Raw genomic sequence first — 13,821 nt, forward strand, 5'->3', positions numbered from 1 at the left:
GTCAGCCCCCAAGCAAACACAAGAGCAGAGACAACCTAAACCCTAAACCCTAAACCCTAAACCACGAACCCTAACCCAACCTGCCATAAAATGAAGCCTAAGAAGACATAAAAATCCTTTCCTTTTTCTTTCTTTTTTTACTCCTTTTTTTTTTTGGTGAACTCCTCTTTGCAATTTCTCTTCCTTTTTCATTGTCTTTTTTCCTTCTTTTTTTTCTCATTTTTAATAAAAAAGTACCAAAAAAAATAGTATCATAGAATTTTATGAAAATCTCTCCTCTGTATTATCACTTTGTTGCACGACTAGAGAAAAAAGAAAAAATAGGACCTACACCTTTGTAATACTTAAAGTAAAACGGTCAGCTATACATCATAATAAATTAAAAAAGTAACTAACAAAATAAAAAATTACAAAAAAATAAGAAAACATATGAGACACTTAGCTACCCTCAACCTTTACTGAAAAACTACTTAGGACTTTTCCACCATTACTCCGTGACAAGAATAAAATCGTTTTTTCTTTGAAACGTTAACTTAGCCAAACCATCAACCATCTCATTGGCTTTTTTAGGAATTTTTCTAAGCTGCCACTCCGCTATCCTCTTAAATCATTCAAGTCTAAAAATTTCTCTTTTCAACCTTTATGAGGCTTTGTCCAGGTTTTGGACCCAATTAACTGCATTAGTGGAGTCACTTTCCACTATTATTGAGTGCCTACTTGACTATTTGAGGCTCCATACATTTTGAAACCTTCCTTTATTGCTAACATTTCAATCGTGTTTACCTTATTAACCCTCACAAGTTTAGAGAATGTTATCTTAATCGACCTCTATACATCTCTTAAGACTCCTCCAGTTGCTGCTAACCATTGACTCCCCTTAACTACTTCATCAACATTAAATTGGAGTCAACCTTTTTTAAGTGGTTCCCAAGCTAACTGTCACTTCTTTTTGACCCTTTGAGATTGGATCTGGCTTATCTTAGAGTATCTAATGATCTTTTTTGTTTGTTGGAAGTTTTTTAGCCATCTTGCCCTTTCCCACTAAGCAAACTTAATCTTACCAATGTCTAAACATTGCTCTCTATCCCACACATTTTTTAAAAAATCACTTCATTCCTACAAAGCCAGATGGATCATAATATGGCAAGGAACGCTAAGTAAGAGCTCATTTCAATCCAAGAATAACTATATAGCATAGGCTTAGGCCACTTAATTGATGCCTAAAGATTAATCTATCCTGACCATATCTTTCAACTTTCTGCACATCCAAAGAAAAGATGATTGACCGTTTTCTCCTTATCCCTATAAAGAACAAACACTGCCAAATATGCTTGGAGTAACCCCCTTTTTAACTAATTCTACCTTTATGAAGACTCTACTTTTTAAGACTTTCCAACAAAAGATTTCAATTTTCATTAGGCTATTCCTTGCCATAATTTTTTTCAATGCTCATTTATGACCCCATTTCATGTAATTATAGTTCTATAGTAAGAATTGATAGAATATTCTCTGTTCGACCTCCATTTTCAAATGACCTTATCCTTATAACCATCCATCATAGGGTTGTCAGTGATAATTTTGATCATATGATCCCACTAGTCCTCTTTCCACCTGAATAAATTGCATCTTAGCTCAATTCTTCATTTCCATTCTCTTTAGTCCACTCACCATACTTTTTAACTTTGCCAACTTTGTTATTTGCTATGGAATAAATTTTAGGGCAAGCTTGCCTCAAAATCAACTTTTCAATTCATTCCTTATTCTAAAAATCAAATAATCCACTGTACCTAAAATAAAGCTAATCCCTTTCCGAACAACAATATCGGTATCTCCCCCTTCTTTGATAGGTTTAACAATGTTTTCCTAAATGAGTAATTATTTGTTGGGCTTCCCTGACATTGACAGCAAAGTGTTAAGGTTTCCCTCATCCTTCTCAACTAAAATGCTCCTCCATTAACTATCTTTCTTGTTTTCATATCTCTATATCCATTTGTTCAGCAAGGCAGAATTCTTAGTCTATAAATTGACCCACCTAAACCCTCAAAACTTCTTGTATGTATAGTATGTATAAATTATCTTCCAATCCACATAATGAATCTTTCTTTATTAGATGCCCCACTCTAGAGAACTTTTCGTTGAACCTTTTCTAGCTCTTAACTTACTACTACCGGCAATCTGAACAACGGCATATAGAAGACTTATAAACTAAAGGGGACTAGGTTAATGAAAGTGACTTTACCTCTTAAGAACAACATCCTACCATTCTAATCTACTAACCTACTTTCAATTTTCTCCACTACTGGCCCCCATATATCTTTGAAATTAGTTTTAACTCCCAAAAGTAGCCTAAATTATCTAGATGGAAGTTTTTCCCTTTTGCACCTAATCCTACTTGCCTATTCCACCACTATTTCCTCTTCAAGCCTTACCCTAAAAAGATTTTTTAAAAAAAAAATTGATGCGAAGCCTTGAAATTAATTGAAAGCACCTCAAAATTCTTTTTACGTTCTTAATTGATTCACATTTTGACCTACACATAATGGTAGTGTCATCTGCAAACTATAAATGCAAGACAACTAGCCCTTGAGTGTCTATATCTATTCTTTTATAGACACTTAATATAACCTCTTCACGCATGAGTATACTAAAGGCTTCAACGACATAGTTGAAAAGAAATAAACATAGTAGGCATCTCTGTATGAGCCCTCTCCTTATCCTAAATTGCTTGGTAAGGACTCCATTGACCAGCACAAAAATCATAGCTATTGAAATGAAAGCTCTAACCTAACTCCTCCATTTCCTCCTAAACATCATTTTAACTAGGACAAAGTCAAGAAAGTCTCAACTAACTGTATTACAAGCTTTATCCAAATCTACCCTGAAGAACAAACCCCTTATTGTCTTTCCTTATGACATCCACTACCTTATTGGTGATAAGGAAACAATCAACAAATTACTTACCTTTGATGAAAGTAAATTGTTTGTTATCGATCACCTCCCCTATAACTAACCTTAATCTGTTGGCTAGTATCTTAGCAATAATTTTGTATATGCTACCCACAAGACTTATAGTTCGATAGTCCTTAATACTTTCTGAGTAAGTGCACTTAGGTATAAAGATGATGAAAGTGGCATTAATATACCCCTCAATGTCTTCAGTCCTGAAAATTTTGACAATAAAGCTCATAAGGTTACCTTTTCTTACTTACCATTGTTTCCTAAAAAAGTTTAGATTGAAGCCAGCCAGTCCTGTAGCTTTATTCCCATTGCAAGAATCAATGGCTTCATTTACATATCCTACTCTCTAACTCTTCTACTTTCCTTCTCTCCAATGTCTTGAACTTATTGCTCAATTCCCTAACTTTGGAAATTTTATCCTCCTTGTAAATTATTTCAAAATAATTTGCAATGCTTCTTTTGATTTGATGAGGTTCTTCTATCACTTGGTTCTCTATTTTGAGGCATGGAATGAAGTTAGATATCCTCCTTGATGATGCAATTGAGTGAAAAAATCTAGTACTCTTATCCCTTTTCACATACCATTTCATCCTTGGTTTTTGAAGCCATTCCTTTTCCGCATCTCTATAAAGCTTCCACAATTCTTCTCTTTTTGTCCTCACTATGTCTCTTCACTCTTCAGTTGTATCTCCTCTAACAAGTGCCTTCTTTGTCACGATTCAATCTCCTTTATCTTTCTCTGAGAATCTCTTAACTCCCTATGTTACTATTCCCTAATCACGAGTTTGACGTTCTTCAATTTCCACCAAATAGCTCTTGAATTTTCACCATTTTTATTTATCTCCTCCTAAGTTCTTCTAAACATAGTATCAAAGGAGTTTTCATCCAACCAATGGTTGAAGAACTTGAAAGTTTTTAGAACCTAATCCGTACACATAGCCCCTAATACTATTAGGTTATGGTTTGACAGTGATGCTACTATCTTCTTTAAACCATCTCCCCAAACTTGTCTAAAATTTCCTCACTAACTAGAAATCTATCAAGTTTGCTAAAAGCTTTATTTTCCCTAAAATTCCTATATGTGAAGTTACCACCACTTATTGGCAAATCAATTAATTCCATTTCCTGTATAAAAGCCCTAAATTAGTCCATGGTATGGACGTTGCAGCTGCTACCAATTCTCTCCCCTTTGTTAACCTTAACATTAAAGTCCCTTATAGACACCACGAGCCTCTTTTTGATCCCATAATCCTTTTTATCTTTTTCCATGTTGTTTGTCTCTCATTATCAACATTTGGTGCATACACATTCCCTAATCCACATCTAAAGCTCTAAGTTTTATCATACCACCATCATTAATAAATGCTTAGATTTAAAACAATGTTCAACAACAAAAAACTCATCACTCCACATAGTTAATAAACCTTTTGATGGCCCTGTTGAAGCAACAACCCTATTTTGATAGCTACTGCTACCCCAAATTGACCTCACAGTTTTGTTGTCAACGTTTTGAATTTTTGGTTCATGAAGAAACAACATATCAAGTTTTTCGTTTCTCACTAATTGTCTAACCATTCTTTTTTTTTTTTCTTTAGTCTTTAAACCTTTAATATTCCAAGTAATAATTTTCATATAAAACTAAATTTAGACATAAAAAAAAAAGTCATACTTTACTGTTTCAAGATGACCACGGTTCTACTAAAAGGTGCTAACCTTTGTCTGCCTTTTCTAAATCCACTATCTTTTGAATCTCAGATTCTTTCTTGTCTAGAAAAACCAACCCTAACCTCTTTGATAGTTATCAAATTTTCGTAGCCTCAATTCTTAGAATTAAATTCCTTCTGTGAATGTTTAAGTCAGAAAGCATGTCATTAGCTTGAGTTTCAAGATCTACATCTCTAACTCTTTCCTCCTCTTCGAGTTTCTTAAGGACCCTTATCCTTCTCTTGTTGGACTCGCTTGATTTTGGTGATGTTGTTCTAACCTTTCTCATCACCATGCCTTTCTTTGATCTGTTACTACCTTTCTTTGAGCTCCCTTGACAATTCAATGATTCGAGTGAAAATTGTTTCACAATGTTCCTCCCCTGTTTACTTTTCCCAACCGTTATTTTGCTTTGTTTCTCATTACCCATACTAGCATTAGTGTCTAAGTCCTTTCCCGAAGAATGTGTCTCACATCTATTAGGGGACCCACATAAACCAGACTTGCCATTGACCATGTCTCCCACCGTCCTCCCTTTGTGATTACCCTATGCATCTGAAAGAATTCACCCCAAAAACCTCTATAATTTATCAGCCCATCATGTTTGATTCTTGAATCGCTCCCTTTTGTGTCAAGACTCGGCTTTTCCTTCTCCATTTTTCTCCCTTAGTTCATTTGATTTCTCTCGTTGAACTCCTTCGTAAAGTTTTCACTCTTCTACACCTTATCCAAAATTAGGGGTGTGTAAATGGTTATTTTGGTTTCTTCGGTTTTAGGTATCTAATAACTAAACTAACCGAACTCATATTTAAAAATAAGCAAAACTGAACTGAACTCTACAAATAACCGAATTAATTGAAACTCAACTAATTCAGTTAATTTGGTTCAGTTCAGTTTCCATAAATTGAACTTGAGAAATTTTTTATTTTTTTATTTGTATATATTTATTTATGCAGTATTTTTTTAATAAATCAATACTATAAAAATATTAAAAATGATAATAAAAAACTATAATAAATAAGATGAATACTCATATAAACAACAACAAATAATTAAAAACATAGATAAAAACAATAATAAATAGTCTTGAGTAAATAACAATAAATCATTAACAGTATTCAATAATGGATTAAAACAACAACAAATAATCTTCAACAAAAAACAACAAATCATTAACAGTCTTCAACAATGGATAACAACAACAACAAATAATCTTGAATGCAAATAATCTTCAAAGATTACTTTCTCCCTAAATGCCTCTTGATGCTATAAGCAACTTAACATAAACAAAGATTGTACCCTTAAAAATTGAAAAAAATTTTACAAAAAAGTCATTAGTTTCAAATAGATTTTAAAAAAAAAAGTTAGAACATGTTAAATATTTTATAAATTTAAATAGACATTAGATAACACTAGTACATTACTTGATTATCTCAAAGATTATCTAGTATATTGTCTACTACAATCTTTGATAACTCTAAAATACATAAACAAGAAAATAAGAAATAAATCAATAACATATTAACAATTGAAACAACAAAAATGAAATGATGATATAAATAAAATACTTACCTTCATCAACTTTCTCAAACTCTGTCAAATCATTCTAAATTTCATTAAGATAAGAGGAAGACCCATGTAGCCAATTTTAAGTACAAATAAGGGCTTGCACCATTTTAGACATTAAAGAACTCTTATATGCATCAAGCACATAACCACTGGTCCTAAAAGCTAATTCCAAAGTAACTATGGATAGAGGAATCGCTAATACATCATGAGCTAGTAGGGTAAGAGTAGGATACTTATAACTATTGAGTTTTCACCAAATAAGAACATCAAAGTCATCACTATCAATGGCATCGGGCTCATTTAAACTCAAATACTTCTCCAATTCTGATTTATTCTCTTTCTTGTCAATTGCAATCTTATATCTCTTAAATTTATTTAGAAGAGCAACACTAGCGCTGAAGTCAATATCATCATCAAATTTTGTAATTTGGCTCACTTGGGATTGGCTACTATCACTAACTTTCTCAATAGGAGGTTGTACCTTTTTTGGGTATTCAACAAACAACTCTTTTATTGTTTTTTTCAAACTCACACAAATCAATGAAGTTTGCTCATTTGAATACATTTTCTTTAAACAAAACTCCACAAATACAGGTCTCTTCTTTAGATCAAAAATAGAGGCAATATAAAGTAGCTTATTCATTTTTTCTATATTTCCCCAATACTTATCAAACTTTTCTTTCATTCTTTTTTCCATTGTTCGCAATTCAACATCAAGATGTCTTTCCCTATCTCTCAAAATGTAATAAACACCACAAATATCATTAAGAAAAGTGTTAATAGTGGCATAAAAAGTACTTGAAACTTTTACTGTGAAGGTATAAAAATATTTCAAGAAAAGATTCAACCTCCTAACATTTTCCCAATCCTCATATTCAGCTATCCCATTTCCTATCAATAAATAAGTTCTACACTATGAATCGGTTTTCTTAAATAAATTAAAGACTCCTTCAAACTTTTGAGCTATTTTTAACATCAAGTAAGTAGAATTCCATTTAGTACTAACATCAAAACACAACAAATTTTTTGATTGAATATTTGCAGACTCAACACATTTTTTGATTGTTGCTAACCTAACAAGTGATTGTTTCAGGTATCTAACTACCCCTTTAATACAAGCAATTGAATCATTCATTTCCTTCAATCCATTAGTGACAATGAGATTAATGATGTCTGCAATGCATCTTTTATGTAGAAATTTACTTTCTAAAAGACTATTTCCTGATAAGTTCAATTTTTCTATATGTGTGCTATTGCAACATCATTGGAACTAGCATTATGAACAGTAATAGTGAAATCCTTACTAATCCACTAAGCACCCAAACATTTATCAATCATTTTTCCAATGGCCTCACTTTTGTAACTATAAATGGGACAAAGTTTAAAATTCTTTTGTGTAATTTCCAATCATTGTCTATAAAGTGAGCCATAAGACACAAATAATTATCTTTTTGAAATGATGTCCATGTGTTTGTGGTAAGAGAAACTCTAAAAGAAACTGTTCTCAATATATGCTTGAAATGGTTCTTTCCATCAACAAAAGGTTATAGCAATCTGTAGCAACAGTTCATCGTGACGGCACAATAAATCTAGGACATGAAGTTGACATAAATTCCTTAAATCATTTTCCTTTCACAAATCTTAAAAGCAACTCATCTTTGATAATCATCTTAGCTAGAGACTTTCTAATGGCTTCTTGACTAAATTTTTAAGTTTCTATTAACCCATTACCTAATTGAAAAGCTAACTCAGTTTGAGCAAAATCATTAGCAGCACTAGGAAACTTTTTGCAAGAATTCATGTGATTATTTAATAAAGTTATGCAATTATTTTTAGTATTAGCAGAAAGTACCCTATCACAATAATTACATTCAACTTTATGTTCACCTTGATCATTGACAAATTTGATGAAGTGTTTCCAAACTTTAGACCTCAATGGAAATGCTTTCCTTTTCTTAGAATTGTTTTTTTGAAAAACTCCTTTTCTTAGAATTGGCAGCATCACTTTTATTGGTAGAGATTAAAGTTTGTTATGTAGTGTGTAATGATGGCATGGCAAAAAGAGTAAGCTGCGTAGCAGCATCACTAGGAGTAGGAACTAGATTATCTCTATGACTTGCCATTAAAAACTTCAATCTGTCATTCAAAAAGAATTAATTGATTAGCAAAAATGTAATTTAAGAATCTATGAAAGAATCTGTCACTAATAGCACATATTAAAAAACATTAATAAATATAGAATTTTTTTTTTTGGAAAGCTAGACGATAATTTATTACAATAAAAGGAAAAAAGAGAATAAATATGTAATATAGATGATAACATAAAGCAAAAGTAGTAGAAGAACAAAGACAATCAAAGCAATCAAAACCAAGCAATAAAAAGATATTTATTTTGCCAACAACTTGCCTTGGGAACTATAAAAGGGAATTGAGCTATCCATATGTGTCTTGTATAAAATAGTAAAAGTCGTAAGAGAAAAGTGTCTAAGACTGTATAAGTGGCAAGGAATACTAATTTGCCTTGTGTTTTGTATTTGTTTTGCTTCATATATTTCAAATGGCTATTGTCTTTAGATGTTGGTGATTCCTTTCTTATAAGATGCTTTGCTTAAATATGTGAAAATTTTCATATGTCTTGACATTATATATATAATATTAAAACATTAATTGGAAAGAGATTTTCCTTTTTATTTTTTTCCTTTGAGATCTCAATTTCTAATAACCATTTGAAATTTTGAAATAATGGGTCTAATTAACTTTTGTGATATATAGATGAAATTAGCATAGAAATTAAAACCAGTTAGTATTCAAAATCCTAACATATTATAAATATGTTGTCTCTGCAAATTCACTAATATTGTACCCCTTAGAAGTAAATGTCTATGGCTTTTGAGAATGCTTGGTAGACATGAATCTTGGTTAATAAAAAATGTAAAGCAACAAAGGAAACACTTTTTTAACACCTAAAGTAGGCTCTTATTTTTGGCTGATTAATTGAAGCTACACTAAATTTTGGAGCTAAAGCTACTTTACAATGAGCTCAATTAAAGTTTGACAACATAGACTTGGTTTGAAGAAATACTTTACAGCTATTTGGTCAATACCCAAAACTTATCAATAAAAATATACTAATGAAATTCTTTTGTTTTACTTATTTAGCATTGGTATAAAAAGTGAATAAAACACAAGTACTACAACCTTTTGCATATGTATTTAACTTTTTTTTTTTTTTGAAATTTGTAACATTTCAAACAAAGCAGTATAAAAGCAGTATAGAATATAGATGAATTTCAAAACTAAAAAGAGTTCCCAATCAAGTCTAGGTAAGGTTTTCCGATCTCTTACCTATCAATGCTAATTTTTTTCTCTGAAATTGAAAGAATGTGCATGTTCGAAAAAGGTAACTTGTGAATTATAACTAGTAAAAGCAAAATCTATTAGCATATTAAGTTGGAAAACCTCAAGCTTAACCTTGGTTAAACCCTTCGCATGGACATCGTATGAAAAAGTGAATGAAACGAGTAAGTTCAATATCAACGAGTTTAAATTACTACAAAACCTATGCAATGGTGTAGAGCAAAAAAAGAAAAATCCAAAGCAGTAAAGGGAAAATCTTTATCACAACAAAAAAGAGAAAATAAAATTATTCTTTTGGATTTTCTATCTTATTTCCATGAACCAAATAGACCCGCCCACCCTTGAACAAGCATTAACCAAAATTTCAACCAAAAAAAAACTTACTCAAGTTCAAAATATCAACCAAATTTCAACCCACCCTTGAACATAGAACAAAAGGAACTGCACTGAAAACCAAACAAAAAAAAACTTAGCTAATGTGGGAAAAGTGAAGGACGGCAGCAAGAGCCAAGAGGAACTAAAAAGTCAAAGAGAGAAAGAAAAAAGGGTGGAGACGACAAAAGGAATAGCTGAAAAGAATAAATTAGGTTTAGGATTTATTTTCTATGTAAAATCCCCATAATACCTTACTTAAGTTTAGTTAATTCGATTAGGAAAATTCTTAACTACAATCAAATCGAATTAATTTATATAAACAAACTATCCTAATCGAAAAATCAAACTAATTGAATAAAAAAATTGAACTCATTTTGGTTCGGTTTAATTATTCCATTCAGTTTGCATTTGCACACCTCTATCTAAAACATGATAATTGCAAAATGCACTCTCACAGTTTTTTCCTATTAATGGGTTGTCTAAATCATATAACCGTTCAGACCTTTCATTTAACTCATTTGTAATAAGAATTAAGGTTTCAATTATTTTTGACTCAGCCCTACCACCAATTAATCTTAACTCTTTCCTCTAGTTTTTAGTTGAGCTCATTGGTGTAGAAACATTAACGCCCATAAAATCACCCAACGAAAGGGAGTCTTGAAAAAGGCCAACTACTTGGTCCATTTGTTCATTTACTTTTGGCCATGATCTCATTTTAACCCTAGTAAGTAGCTTTTCTATCTTGTTTCCTGACACATCCTTTTCAACTAGGCTTCCATCTTTATATTCCTTAGACAAGTGACGACTTTTTTCATAGTATCAACAAATCTTACCTTTCCTGCTTATCAGATTCTTTATTTCTCTATGTTCACCACTTTTCCTCTAATTTGGTAGACGACTCATTTTTTTAAAATCGCTTTAATTTGAAAAATTCCGACTCACCAACCAGGCTCATACTCTTACAACTCCCCATACTCGATTTTTTGCTTGGTTTGTTTAGTAGTTCCTCCGTTGTGGTTGATCCTTCATTAGTTGTTCTTGGGTTGAAGTTCATAATGTTGGCACCCAAATTATCTTCTTGCATAATAGCTTTGCCTGTTGAGTATACCTCTATCTCATTAATAGTTTCTCCGCCAACAATGCTCATAATGATGATGTGAAATTTCCTTTCAGCTTCAAGAATGGCCTTGGAAAGGATGACTGAGCGACTTTTCACTCTCACAACCATCATGGCACGGTCCAAACGTTTTCTCCTAAATGTACATTTATCCACCCTTACGAATTCCCTCAACATTCAGCCATTTCTTTATAGGTATTCAAGTGCCATAATTTGATAAAGATCTCCTCGATTTTGATCCATAAGCACATTTCCCTATCATTTCTTGTTATCTCCATTGGAATCAGATTTTCAAACCATTGCTCAAAAGTATCCTAATAGTTCTTCAGTAATGTGATCATTTCATCAAAATCCCTAAATGTCACCAATGTTTGCAGCCTTTCAACCTCCTTGACTTGGACAATAATTATTGCTTCAAACAATCTCTCCTGGATGATTTTTCATTTAACTTTAATGCATAATTTTCCTATTGCACTACTTTTTACCCAATTCATTTCCTCGTCTGGGATGTCATTATAACAAATCTGGATTTCTACGGTTTGAGGACCTCAAGCTTTGTTTGTTTATCACCCAATTTTGAAGGTCAATCTTTTAGTTAATTTGGCCTCGATCCTTGTTTTGAAGCACTCCTTAATGGCTTGCAAACCTCTTTCTTTCCCTATACTACCTTCTTGTACAATCTTCCATCAAGATTTTTTAGAATTATAGTGTTAAACATAACTCATCTGGTCCTTTTTTATCATGGCCTTTTTTGTTATAATCTTCATCCAAGGTTCATCCTTCTCAACCATTATTCTTCTCCAATCTAATGATTGGTGGTTGCCCCATTTCAATGCCCTCTCTATTTTTTTATTGTCCTTATATTCGATGAAAGCATAGTTAACCCTCTTAGTCTTATCTTGCATAATCTTTTTAGGAATATACACATCTAGCACTTGCCCAAACCCCTTAACAACACCTCTAACTACTATCCATGGGAGCCTTTTGCTTAAGTTATAAGCAAACATTATGTGCAAAGAGTCAAGTCATCATTTGCCTCTGTAAGCCTAGTTTCCTTCCATTGCTACCATGTAGCCTACTTGTTTTGTGCTTCTTTTCATGTAAGAAAGAAATATTCTTAAGCTACCTTTTATTTTGACCAATCAACTTATACACCCCTTTTCTTAGCCTGTTTTCCATAACCATGGCCACAATTTTGTACATGCTCCTTACTAGACTTATCAGTTTGATCGGCTTAAGTCAATTGGACTCTCACACTTTAGGATTAAGGTGATAAAGGATGCATTAACTTGCTCGCTAATCTACCTTGTGTGAAAAAAGTTTGCCATATACTTAAACACATCTTTTAATAACAGCCTACTAGTTTTTGAAAAAACTGAGGTTACACCCATCAGGCCCAAGTGCCTTGTTCCCATCACAATTGCAAATGGTGTCTTAGATCGTAGTTTTTGTTAACAAGTTTTCCATCATGCTTGCTAACCACATTTTTAACTATTGCACATCATAATTAAATTCCAAGAGTGTGGCCACCTCTTAGTGATGGTAAAAGTTAAATTACTTATTCTTGTAGATTCCATAGCATAAAAAAGTTTTGTTTTCCTATCTCAATCAAGGAACCATTTCACCCTTGACTTCTATTGCAACATTATTTCTTCTATCATGTATAAATCCCAAAACTCTATCTTTTTCTATACAATTATCGATTTTTCATTGCTTATTGCGTTATAGACCTGTTGCCCTTCCATCAAAAAAGTGAATTTTTTTTTCAAGCTCAGGAATTTTTTCTTATAGGTGCCCATATGCACTTTTCTACCACTCCTTGATCATCAATTTTAAACTTCTTAACTTCCCCTAGATATTATTGTTCTGAGACCCTTTATCCTCGGTCATCCAACAAATTTTTACCAAACCTTAAAAACTTTTCTCCTCTAACCAATGATTGAAGAACTTCAAAAGGTTTGAGCTTCAATTAACTTTATAATTATTGAGAATAACTGAATTATGTTTCGATAATGAACATGGCAAATAGTTCTATATCACCATTTAGAACCAACTTAGTATCTCAACATCCAGCAAGAATATATCCATTTCATTATAAGCCGATGTCTCCTTATTGTTGCACCAAGTGAACTCTCCTCTCGACATAGGTAGATCAACTAATCCTATTTCTTCAATGAAATTAGAAAAATTAACACACGACTTACTATAATTTGTCCATCCAATTCTCTCATCTAGGTGATAATTGCATTAAAATCCTCTCTCTTATACACCACGAGATATCCAAGGTTTTTAACATTTCTTCCCATTCAATTAATAGCTCTTTCCTTTCACTCTCATAATTTGGGATATAAATGTAACCAAACCCACACCTTTTTGTCTATTTGCCTAACCTTTCCTACACACCAGATGTAGTATCTTTCCACCCTTGAAGTCTCTAGCTCGAAAAATTCGTCCTCCCAAATTGACGCCAAACTTAATGATCTTCCTAATGCCCTAGATAATATCTTGTTCAACTTGCCTCTTCCCTAAACTGTTTAAAGCAGTTTGTGATTAGTTGACTTGATTTTAGTCTCTTGTAGAGAGACCATTGAAGGCCTTCCTCTATTAATTATTTTCTTAACTACTCTTTTTTTTTCTCATCCTTACACAAGCCTTTAATATTACGTGTGAGTACCTCAATGACACATGTGATAAGGTGGAAGAAAAAAAAACCATATTAGTGGTTAAAAAAACCACATTAG

Source organism: Theobroma umbraticum, unplaced genomic scaffold (genome assembly GCF_002168275.2).
Source record: "Theobroma umbraticum cultivar Fairchild unplaced genomic scaffold, ASM216827v3 scaffold_30.0, whole genome shotgun sequence".
Lineage (NCBI taxonomy): Eukaryota > Viridiplantae > Streptophyta > Magnoliopsida > Malvales > Malvaceae > Theobroma > Theobroma umbraticum.